At 33.6% G+C, this 13266-nt stretch overlaps 1 long non-coding RNA gene and 2 pseudogenes across 1 annotated transcript; all 3 read right to left on the reverse strand.

The window, feature by feature from the left end:
* Positions 1-447: 447 nt before the first annotated feature.
* On the reverse strand, positions 448-2930 carry LOC114415323 (annotated as a pseudogene).
* A 7081-nt stretch (positions 2931-10011) lies between these two features.
* Positions 10012-13119, reverse strand: LOC114415333. The gene is made up of 3 exons (XR_003667349.1): positions 12949-13119; positions 11988-12139; positions 10012-11269 (listed from the first exon to the last, which is right to left on the reverse strand). It is a non-coding gene; the product is annotated as an uncharacterized LOC114415333 (long non-coding RNA).
* LOC114368999 lies at positions 10432-10517 on the reverse strand (annotated as a pseudogene).
* Positions 13120-13266: the final 147 nt, after the last annotated feature.

A 13266-nucleotide genomic window follows, 5' to 3' on the forward strand; every position in this document is an offset into this window, starting at 1 on the left:
ATCTTCCCCTAATTAAAGAGTCAGTAATGCGCTGTAAAGAAGTGAAACGCCTGCGGAAAGGAGCCAAATCACGAATGTGAGCCCAAACTTGGAGAGATTTCCTGCAAGAAAAGAACAAATGAGCATTTGACTCAGGCTCATTTGAACATAAAGGGCAGAGAGAACCCTTGTTCAAAAAAACAACTTTGTCAAGAGTAAGCAGCCGATTCCTTTTAGCAAGCCACAAAATGAAAGACATCTTAGGGGGGATTGCTGGGTTCCATATAACAGAACACCAACTAACAGTAGGCTTGACACCTCTAATGTATTCATAGACTTTGCCAACAAGCAATTGTTCATTGATGCTCCAAGATTGAATCCTCTTTTTGGCCTCTTCCGTACTTAGCTCTTTAGAGATAATAAAGTCTCTTATTTGAATGATTTTCTTTATCAAAACTGAATCTGATGAAGAAGTATTGTAATTCCACACATCGCTTCCTCTGAAATAGTAATGGTGAACCCACCGAACCCATAGAGAATCTTTCTTACAATGAAAGTCCCACAGGATATGGGAAAGAAGCGCAAGGTTCCAATCCTTGAGATTAAAAAGGCCTAAACCCCCTTTTTTTTTCGGAGAACTAACTACTGACCAAGCAACTAAGGGCTTGTTTTTGCCAATATCCGCTTTGCCCCACAGAAAATTACGGCACGAAGCGTTGATCCGGTCCAGAACAGATTGCGGCAAAGAAAAAATCCCCATCTAAAAATTCACAATTCCTTGAATAACCGCTCTGATCAACTCTAACTTACCTGCATAAGATAAAGACTTTTTGTTTCATCCCTAAATCAGGCCAATAATCTTGGAAATATTATGTCGGTAAGAACCATGTTATCTAAAGCAAAAATAATTAATTAACTCATTGAACATAAATGATTAATGTATTGAAGTTAGGTTGAATTGATCGAGTAGTATCTTAGTTCGATTCTTGACAGAAATAATCTTTGATCAGACTTTATTTATCTCTCGATTTTTCCTTGATAAACCAAAAGGATTAAGATGAAAAAACATTAAGGCAACATAAAAAAAAATTAACCTGTTATTTTAGAGAAGTGGCTATCAAGTCACACGGTTGAAAGAACAGCCTGTTTCGTCCTTTATTGAACTTTATTTTTCTCAATCAAACAAATGATATTAGAAATCCACATTATGAAAGTATGTGTATCAACAAAACTAATTTATAATTTTTTTTACTCAAAAAATGTAATGTCCATAGTTCATGAACGTATATATGGCATACGTTCAAAACTTAGGAAGATCAGCTGGTGGCGGAGGCACCCTGGTTGAAGGGCCATTCTCAACCTCGAAAGCCATGGCTAGTCCCCACGGCAAATGTGTTTCCAAATGGCAATGCACAAGCCAAACACCTGCACAATCATGCACGTTCAATGGGTAGAAAAAATTAATTAACGAACATAATATTTGATGATTTGAAATTTAATTTAATTCAATTATTGGGTTAAATACATTTGTAATCTTTATGAATATATAAAAGTAATAGCTTAATCTCTTTTATAATCTATACTTTTTTTAAAAAAAATTAATTTATATAAAATAGGGATCTTATAAAATATATTTCCATAAAGAGCTTAATTTATGTATTATTAATGTAAAAAAAAATATATTATCAATTAATTGTAAAAATCACAATTATCAGTATATACACTATCTTTTTCATATATAAATGAACACCCAAAAAAATATTTTAAAGAAGTAATAGTGAACATTATCTTATTTGGATGGAATAAAGATATATTTAATAAGTTTAATTTATATGCTCTTATCAATGTAGGAATTTTAATCAATAAGAAACGGTGAAATGTATGACTTATAAAATAATTATTTTAAAGTAAAAAATTTATCATAAATATTAACTTATGATAGGATATAAATGTAAACATACTTTACACGATCAATGCATAAGCTACTCATATTTAATTCTTAATTATTTTAGTGAAGAAATTAACCAACCTGGATTATTTGCTTGGAATCTAATGACGTACCATCCTCCAACCGGCACAGAAATTGTGTTACGTATTTGAGGATTCACAAAATTGAACTTGGGCTCATCTCTAGTGGCATTGTAATTCCCAAATCCTTGAGCCAAAACATGGAAATTGAAGCCATGAATGTGAATAGGGTGATTCTCTGCGGCAATGACGTATGGCTGTGTTTTGAAGTACTATCTCAACTGTTGAATTGAACTTCAACGTTTTCACCTTCGTTGATTTAGGTGCGATTAGGAATTCACGAGGTGTATCTGGCGACGTTGTTATGTTTGGGTTGGTATAGTCAATGGTATAGTCAAAACACAGCTGGAGGCTGATCTGGAAAATCTCTAGTGTACACCCTAGTAACATCGTTCCAGAAAAACGCTTCAAGCATTGATATGTTGAAAAATAAAATAAAAAATGAAAGAAAATAAATACGAAGAAGATGCACAGTTTTGAATTAAATAACAAAATAACAGTAATAAAATAAATTTAATTGACAGCACATGAATAATGCATTATAACATATAATAAGCACAAGGAAAAAAAATAAATTAGGGGAAGAAAGATATAGCCTGGGTTGAAGCGCGTAAACGTTATCCTTAGAGAGAAAGCGCCCCACTGCACGCGTAAGAAATATTGATTGCGCTCCTCTCGCAAGATACGACAACCCGTTGGTTCCGATCGTGTGCAGCGAAAGGATCCCCAAACCTTATGAATACCAATGCTCTTACTCTCAAGAAATAAATTATTTTATAAGAGAAGAAATAGAAAATTTTGGGAGAAAGGGATGAGACTGTAGCTCTGTCATGTTCATGTTCTTAGAAAGGAGGAAAGAGAATATATAGACACAGGTCACCTTAAGCAACAAACAAAATATGATCGTTGGAAATATGACCGTTGGAAACTAACATACAGTTGTCAAAACAAATCTAACAAACTAGTTGACTCATTAAAACAAAATCTTAAGAAAATCTAAAATAAATATTTTATTTTATAAAATAGAATTAATATATATTTATAAATTTTAAATTAAAACACAAATATTTACCAACATTCCTCCACATAATTTAAAGTTTTAAAATATATTTTCTGACAGATAATTTGTATAAAAACATAAGAGAAAGAGCATGTGATATTGTATTTCGGTATAAGGAACCTTTCGGGTTTGAGTCTTATACCTAGTTTTTATGAACTTCCATCCGAGAAAAATGTAGTGACTTGATTGTCTTGAACTACATATTCTTTAACCGGACTTTAGTACACAACCCCTACAATATTGGTGTTCAATTAGGTTCTAATCAATGGTAGCGCGTTACACGGCCTTGCGCTTGTATCTTGTTTCGTGAGTGTCACTTAGATATTAGCCCATATCTCACAGTGGCGGCCCCACCACCACACTCACTAGGTGAATCCTCAAAGAGTCACTACTAAAAATATTGGTTTTTACGACACAGTAACAACATCGGTCCACCTAAAACGATGTTGTATAATAAGCGGTGGCAATTTGGTAATTATAAAAATAAGAAATAAAGACGGTGATGTAGAAACCCGTCTTTGAATTAGTTAATCATATATTCGACAACGTTTGTGTTGTCAGCACTGACGTGGTTGGCGCAGCATTAGACTCACGTGCCACGAGCAACAGTCACGTGCGTCGAACCCTAGCCTTTACCCTCCAACAACACTTTCGCGCGCGGTAGCTAGCCACGAACAAGACTCTCGCGCTCCCTATCTAGCCTCGAAGAACACCTCTGAAGACCTTCCTCAGTCACTGAGGTCTCCCTTCCGAAGATGACTCGCACTGTATCTGGTCCGGAAGATGGATCTGTAAGAGTTTGGTCTCTCTTCATGTACTAGTCTCTCCCTTTTTCTATTTTTCTTCCTTTTGTAGTGATTTTTCCTTTTAGGATAGTGTACTGCTTGGGTGCTAGCAGTGCTAATTATGATGGCATATGCTGCTCTGCATTTTGTGGTTCAGGATATTTGATGATTTGCAATGTCAACAAGCAAGTAATCTTTACGGGTATAGTTTTTCATAGCACACCCATAGCAGTATTTTCTCTAGTTTCGTGCTTGCTATTGCTAGTTTCTAATTTCTGATGTTCAATATGATGAGAATTGAGAAGGTTTAGTTGTGACAGCTGCAGCCAGGGTTAGGGTTTTGGAATTGTTTCAATTTTACTTTCCATGCTTAAGTACCTTTTAACTATGGGATATGTTCTCACATCACATCCACATGCTTGAACTGTGGCTGCTATTACTCTTAACTCTTTAACACAACAATGTTTGTAATTTTTTGTATGTAATTCCTTGTTTGATAACTTATGCTAAATGAGTAAGCAAGAGGAAGAAATGTGTACACAAAGGGAAAGATACTCTCTTATTTGTGTTTTGGTGTAGGTACACTTGAATCCCATAGCAGTAATCATCTTCAAGGTCCTGCAAGACGACTTTGGTTTTTTTTGGGGTTTCAAATGCTTGAATTTGGATGTTCTCTCCCCCTTTCTCTTACTATCTTATCCGTGTATCTTGCAGGACTTTGCACTTTGAACTTTACTACTGCTAAAAGTTTGATAAGTGTGACAGCAATTGATTGCTGGGAAGTTTTTGCGCCATTTCTGGCTAATGTGATATGTTGCCCCCAATTGGAAGCCACTCTCACAATTCTTATTGGTCAATCCAATAAACATTCCAATGTACTTGCCTTAAACGAGAACGATGCTAAACATTGCCTGGCAGATGTGGAACAAATTTTGATCTGCCGAGACATGATTTGCGGCATTATAATTGTATTTATTCATTATTACTAATATAGATAAATTTGAGTACTTGACGGGTAATTGAGAGCTTTTAGCTGTGGAGTGATTAGAGATGTATATGTTTCTAATGAATATTTAATTAATAAAGTTTTGAGATGCTTAAGTAGGGAATGGCAGCCCAAGGTAACTGCCATTTCTGAAAGTAAAGATCTTTCTTCTATGTCTCTTGCCACTCTTTTTGGCAAACTGCAGGAACATGAAATGGAACTTCAACGTCTCAACCAAAATGAAGAGACCGACAAAAGGAAAAGAAGCATAGCACTTAAAGCCTCCTCCTCAATGCAAGAAGAAGAAGAAGAAGAATCTGATGATGAAGAGGACTTCTCACTCTTTGTGAAGAAGTTTCATAAATTCGTCAAAAATAGAAGAATGGAGAGACGTCATAACTTCGACAATGGGAAGAGATCTCAAGAAGGTTCCCCAACACTTAAATGCTATAAGTGTAATTGACCTTTTTACATAAAGGCACACTGCCCCATAAATGAATCATGGCCAGAAAAGAATGAGAAGAAAAGCCATGAAGAAAGAAGATCCAAGAAGGCGTATATTGCTTGGGATGACAATGACTCATCCGATGGTTCGGAGAAGGAGATCAACCTTCTATCCAAGGACTACGAGAGTGATGAGAACATCTCTCAAGAAGATTAAGCAAAAAGCAAAAGTCTGACTTCCATCTTTGAAGATCTAAGCACTTAAATCATGAAAAGGGTAGCATCAAAACCATTCTCTTTTAAATTAAGTTGGTTGAAACTTTACTTTCAATTAACTTGTTTATATGATGACTAACAAAATTTTATTTTTTTGTCTTGATTGATTGCTATTATGAGTATGTGCTTATATGTTTGATTGAGTTATTTTCTTTCTCGAAGCATGAAGTTTATTATTAAAACAAATACTTGATAGTGCCTGTGATTCTTGCATGATTTTTAGTATGATATGTGAATTACTTGCTTAGAAGTCATTCATAAAGCTTTTTCAAAAATCTATTATGTTATATATATTTATTTTCATATAAGAGTTTTTAGATATAAAGTATTTTGACCCCATTTCAAATCCTTTCACCCTAAGAATTCATTCAGCACTTAGTTCTCCTAAAATGCTCTCTGGTAATTGATTACCACAATGTGTAATCGATTACAGCAAGGCAGGCTAAGTGTAATCGATTACCAAAAGATGTAATCGATTACAACACGTCCCTGGTGCTTATAAATTCAAATTTTAGAATTCACGAAACTGCAATTTCGTCTCTCTCGCGAAACCCTTATTCCCAAATTTTCTTTCTGCCATAACTTACTCATTTCTTATGCAAATCACGTCCCACAAAGCCCAAAATTCATCTTTTTTCATTCTCTTTCATTTCAACCGATTGAAATTTCAAATAAGTCTCTCAAATGGCAGAACCATTGAAGAAGCGCAAGGGTTCTTCGAGTAGAAGCCAACGACACTCCGAGGCTCAGGATACTCCAATTCCTTCCTCCATTTCCTCCTCCTCATTGTTCTCATCGAAAGAAAAACATACACGGTACACAAACCTCTTCTCCTCTCGTTCTATCATTGACCCTAAGTTCATAGATATGGATTTCTTTATGATGAGAGTTTCGAATGCATTCAAGCATTTCAGAACTCAAATCCCATTCCTTTTATGTCTTTAAAACTGCCTGTGTATTCTGAATTGGTAAAAGCTTTTTATTCTAACCTTGAAATTCAAGAGAGTACCTTGATTTCTGAGGTCTTTGGGATAAAAATGGTCATTGACCAATCCCTCTTCTATGATTTGACCCAATTGTCTAGCAAAGGTGTACCATTTGAAGGTGCACTGGATGATGATTGGAAATTTGTTTTTTCTATTTTTGATGCTTGCCGATTGGTTTGCACCAACCAAGCGGATATGACCCGAAGGCTACTTGCCGGTTCATTGGCTCTTGAAAGCCGCATCCTTCTTTATCTAATTGTTCATATCCTACTTCCTAGATCTTCAAACCTTGCACAGGTTTCTGAAGAAGATCTAATAGTCATGTGGGCCTTTCATACCAGCGACAAATTGATTGGGCACATCTAGTTTGGTATCGCATGCATAAGGCATTGCGATTAAATGCTCCTTTGCCCTATCCTCACTTAGTTACTTTGTTCCTTCAACATTTTAACATCCATCTTGATTCTGAACCTTATGTTCCAATCAAGAGATCTTTCTTGATCGGTGCTGTTGTGGTTGCCTCCTTTGCTTACCACAAAGAGCGTGATAGCTCTTGGGTAAAAAAGGGTGCTCAACCAAATGATGATGAAGGACACTTACCGGTTGAAGGAGACTCTTCTCTCCATCAGAGTATTTTGGACAGGTTTGATGGACTTCAAACCTATATTGGTGAGAGGTTTGACTCCTTGGAACGTCAAGTGGACACACGATTCGAGGAGATGAACTCAAGGATTGCAAAGGTTGAAGAAGATGTCACCATCATTCGCAACTGCTTTGATTTACCTCCACCACCACCATCAGTTTAGACATTACTATTATTATTAGTATTTTGTTTCTAAAGCCTTGTATTTGGCTATATGTTAATGACATTTGAACACTTAGTATTTCTTATATTTGCTTAGTATGACTGAACATGATGATTATATTTACTTGCTTTTTGGTTGTTTATGGTTATGTGTGTTAAAACTTAATTATTTTTTATGATATATATGTCTAGTGGTATGTAATTACATTTGGTATTGTGTTGTATGTATGTTTTTAGAATTATTCATGTATGTTTTTACGCACTTTGGCCTTTTTGATGTTGCCAAAGGGGGAGAGAAAATGGGTATTTTTGAAATCAAGATATTCTATTTTCAAAGCTTTTAAATTAAGCATAAATTTAAAAAGAAAGGGGGAGAAAGAGATGAATGACGGTAGAACAAAACTTATATGTATCCTTTTGATTTCAGGATTGTCATCATAAAAAAGGAGAAGATTATGGAAACAATGCCTTCCAAGATTATTTTGATGATGCCAAAGAATCAAGAGAGTCAAGCAAGTTCCAAAGAATCAAGATCAAGATTCAAGATTCAAGATTCAAGAATAATCAAGATCAAGATTCAAGAATCAAGAGAAGACTCAATCAAGATAAGTATTAAAAGAGTTTTTCAAAACATTGAATAACACAAGAATTTTTTCAAAAAGAAAAATCTTTTACCAAAGAGTTTTACTTTCTGGTAATCGATTACCAGAAGGCAGTAATCGATTACCAGTAGCCAGCATTGTTTTCAAAACTGATTTTACAAAGCTGTAATCGATTACCATAATCATGTAATCGATTACCAATGTTTTAAAACATTAGATTTCAAATTTCAAGAGTCACAACTTGTGATAAAACTTTTTCAAATCATTTCAAACTTATGTAATCAATTACACAATACTTGAAATCGATTACCAGTGTTTCTAAATGTTTTGATTTTCAAATTTAAACATGAAGAGTCATATCTGTTGATGTGTAATGGATTACACTATGATGGTAATCGATTACTTGTTTCTGAAGATTTTTTCAAAAGTCACAACTTGTTAAGTGACTAGTTTTCACAAAAATCACAACTCTTAAAGTGACCAGTTTTAAAGAAATTGTCAAGAGTCACAAACTTTTATTTGAGTCATCAAATGATTATAAATATGTGACCATGACACGAATTTATAGAGACTGATTTCCTTTTATGCTTAACAGATTTCCTTCATCTTTCTAAAAAGTTTTTGTTCAATACTTTCTCTTTCAAGAAAAGTTCATTGATCAAAAACTTGTGCTATTCTTTTTTTTTTCATTCCTTCTCTCTTGTCAAAAGATTTAAAGGACTAACAGTCTGAGAATTCTTTTGTTTCTTCCCTTCTTCCTCTTGAAAAAAGATTTCAAAGGACTAACCGTCTGAGATATCTTTTGTTTCCCCTTACGAAGATTCAAGGGACTAACCGCCTGATAATTCTTTGTCTTATCACATTGGAGCGTACATCTACTTGGGTTGTGATACTGAGAACAAGAGAGGGTACATCTCTTGTGGATCAGTTCAAGTGGAGCGTACATCCACTTGGTTGTTCAAAGAGAACAAGGGAGCGTACATCCCTTGTGGATCTTTGCTTGTAAAGGATTTTATAAGGTTATTGGAAATCTCAAGAACCGGTGGTTGCTTGGGGACTGAATGTAGGCACGGGTTGTTGTCGAACCAGTATAAATCTTATGTTTGTCTTCTTCTTCCCTACACTTTTTACTTTTCCACTGTGTACTTTTATTTCCGCTTTACTTTTGTCTAAGTTATTTTTTTTGTTCTTTACTTTCTCATAACTTAGTAGTAAAGCCTAATTGAATCTAGTAACATTAAGAAGGAAATTTTTAATTAGTCAAGACACGTTCATAATTAATTCAACCCCCCTTCTTAATTATTCCGAGGCCACTTGATCCAACAAGTGGTATCAGAGCAGGTATCTTAAGAAGGAAATTTTTAATTAGTCAAGACACGTTCATAATTAATTAAACCCCCCCTTCTTAATTATTCCGAGGCCACTTAATCCAACAATTTTTTAATTACATAAATGCAAGTCCATGACTTCAAAAAACATTTTCTAACATCCAGTAGCTAACAAAATCGTGGGTGATGGGAGATCTTGTATATGAGTGTCATTTTCTACCAAGTTAAACTAGTCCAGAATGGATGGTAGCATATAAATATATTTTTATACATATCTCAGTTTTTATTGCCAAAGTTTAGCTTGTAATGCAACTCCCTAACGCTACAATGACAGGTGGAGGAGGATAGGAGAGCCATAGTGTATACAACTCTTAAGGCACATTATATCTCCAAGGAGGGAAGCTTAAATTTGTAAGAAACTCTGCAAAACACCTATCACTGGTCATGGTATGTCAAAAGTTAACTTTAAAAGGGATCATCTGCATTTTGCAAAATATTTCTATTAGAATTGGAAGCTTTTTAACTTCCATTCTCCGTCCCATGTTCCTCATTCTCTTCCCTGCCAATATCAGCTTCTTTGTGCTACTTGTTTATGAAGTTCTTTTCACTTTTCATGATTGGAATTCACTAAAATGAAATTATCCAACTTTCTATCATATGTAGAACATACAAATACTATGTTTTCAGAATTTAAAATTGGGTAGGAAAACATCAAATAGGCAATAGGAAAAGGTTTAATTAATGGGTGATGAGATTTTTCTTTTTTTTTTCTTTTACCATTACTATTTACATGAAATGGACAAAAGAAGAGGCACATAAATGAATAAATATGTTTTCAAAGTGAACACTTACTATAGAGATAACTCAGCTACCTTTGCAGAGAAAATCCTACAAAACATGTTCAATAAAACCAAAGCTTCGATTCTAATAGAAGGCTGTAAACCAAGCCTAAAGGGCATGTCCCTCTTTTCATGCTTACTCGTATGCCTATAACAAGTATAAAATTTTATGTTTTCGCATTCTACATTTTGCTGCAGAAAAGGATTTATTGTGTATCTTTAATTGTTGTTAGACAAAGAAGGCTTTCAATTTGAGCCTATGAATCTTAACCTGACCCATGCCTGAAAATATTGAAAGAAGGAACATGGGGAAAAATAAATTGGACCATTTCTTGATAAAAGCGTGTCATCCTTGCGCAAGGGCCATGCTTTCAATTTCCTCGGATGTCCCCGAAGGGACATGTTTTTTATCGTTGCTTGGGGTATATATTTTTGTTAATTAGATTCACCGAAGTGGACTTGCTACAAACCAGGTGCTACCTTAACGAAACGAAGATATCTCACATTCCCATTAAGCTTAACTCGATCTCTTCACTCGGTTCCAGAAAACAACAAATAGACACCCTTTCGACTAAGAACAAACTAGATTCAACCACATCGAAGGAAAACAAAAACTTGACGGACAGGGGTTCTTACCTACATAGACACCTTTGACGGAGACTTCACAGATGAACTGCTTTGGCGTTACTTCGCAGAGATTCAAGAGACAAAGGGCCTAGTCAAAGCTTGAGTCAGAGAGTGCGGGTGGTTTTGAGGGAGTCATTGAATTCAAACAGTCGAGGGAATCCAGAAGTTGGACAACAATGAACAGAAGAAGGTTACGCGAGCGCAACGGAGAGGAAGCTACTTAATTATTAGTGATTTTGGGAATAATAAGTAAGCTTATTCAAAGACAGTCAAAAGGAAAAAACTATCTTTGTACTACCAATACAACTACGACGGTCTTTGTCAACCTGTCGTTGTACTCCTTAAACTCGCTATTAAAAATGGTTATTCAATAACCATCATTGTATACATTCTTTAAAATTACTACACTGTTACCGTGTATCTTTCAACGATGTTTTTTTTTTAACCGTCGTAGTTTGTGTGTCGTAAAATGGTCATTATTGTAGTAAGTGTGACCACAGAGTTAAAAATTGAAGAATTCCGTGCCTGCATAATATTATTGTCAAATGAATCCAAATTTAGTTTTACATATAGAAAATTCCATCCTATATACTACTAGTAATTAAAGATAAAGACCGTATTCTTAGAATTGAGATAATTCCATATTATATTATTTTTCTCTCAAGACACAGGACTTAACCTCTCTCAAATTCCTCCTTTAGGATTCCTTAGGTTTTGTTTCTTTGTATTTTTCCCATAAATAAAAAAAAAACCATTCTCAAATGTTAATAAACATTGCTTTTAAAAAAATCTTCTTTTATGTTAAACTTTCTTTAATTTCCATAATTCTCATATGCTTATATTTTTTAAATAACTGCTTTGGTGTTTAATCATTATACTCAAAAAGTATTTTTAAATTTTTTAATTATATATATATATATATATATATATATATATATATATATATATATATATATTTAGGAAAACACTTTCCTAAATATTAAAAGATAAGTGAGAGGGATGGTCGACTTTTGATTTAAAAAAAGAAACTCTTTTGCTTCTTGGAATGAAATTGGATGATAAAAGAAATGCATATAAACCTATGAAGCAGATAACATAAATCAATAATATATAATTAATTCTTGTATTCAAAACCGTGTTGTGTTTTTTTATAATAGTTTCTTTTTTATCGTAGCACATGCTTTTTTATATGATTTAATGTTATTTCATTATTGATATGATCGATGGAGGAGAAAAGGTATACCAATGAATAGTAAGATTGTAGGGTGACTTGTTGAATACGCGAACGACAACAGTATCACCTTCTCGAGCGTTAATTGTTGGTCCTGGCAGGGTTCTATTGGCGGCAGTGATTAGTTGTTGACGACACAAACGCTGCACAGTAATGTCCGCCACCTATTTATAACATGAGATTTTAATTAGTGAATATATTTCAAACTTAATTTGATTAGCCCATGAAAGGGAGAAGAAAAACTAGAGAATGATAAAGGGTTTTAAACGTGATTAAACTTGAACTGAAGTTTATGAAAATAATTAAGATTTCACTCGAGAGTTAAAATTTTAATTATGGTAATTTAAAAAATATTTAATTATTTATTTATTTTTTATAGTTTCATCATTCATAATTTTTAGTCTTTATAGTTTGAATATAATTTTTTTAGTTCTTATAATTTATATTTTAATTCTCTTTTAGTTCCAATAATTTAAAAGTAAATTTTTTAGTTTTTATATTTTATATTTTAATTCTTTTTTTAGTTCTTATCATCAAAATATTAGCAATATTATTAATTATAATTGGCTACAAACAAATAATTTTTAATTAATTTATCACAATATAATTTATAATAAAAAATAATTTATAATTTATAATTAATTTGTAGCTAATAACTAATTAAAGGAAAAAAAACAAAAAAGAATGAAGAGTTTTAAGTAATGGTCTGAAAAACTTGTGAAAATAAGATTAAGATTGACCGGAGAGCCGAAGATAGCCAAGTTAAAAAAAAAAAAAAAAAAAAGTGTGTTTCGCAGACGCAGCATGGGCCAATGAAGATAGTAGCTAGTATAAGTGCAAAAGCCCAAGCTAGAGAAAACATAAAACGTTTCATGGTGTAATAACAAGAATGCAATGATTGTATTTATCTATCTCTCTATCTATCTATGTTATATATATTAAAAGTAAATGAGTAGAATGAAGGAGCCAATACATTGAAAGTGTGTTCCACAACAGCAGCAGAAATCAAGGAACATGCTAGCAAAAGAGCAAAATCCCAGGCCAAAGGAAACACACAAAGATTCATGTAGAAGAACGCGAGTCATAAATGAAATAAATCAAGCAAATTAAGAAGCAAAAATTTAGAGTCTATATAGAGACCCCTGAGACTTCAGACTTCACGTTAGCACGATTACGTGTTTTTGTAGTATATGCAATTATGATATTGCAACGTGGTCTTGACATTACAATTTGAATTTTCTCTACAATGAAGAAGGAAATTAATTATCATTATCATGCTAAATATGATTGT

Source organism: Glycine soja, chromosome 1, assembly GCF_004193775.1.
Source record: "Glycine soja cultivar W05 chromosome 1, ASM419377v2, whole genome shotgun sequence".
NCBI classification, from domain to species: Eukaryota; Viridiplantae; Streptophyta; class Magnoliopsida; order Fabales; family Fabaceae; genus Glycine; species Glycine soja.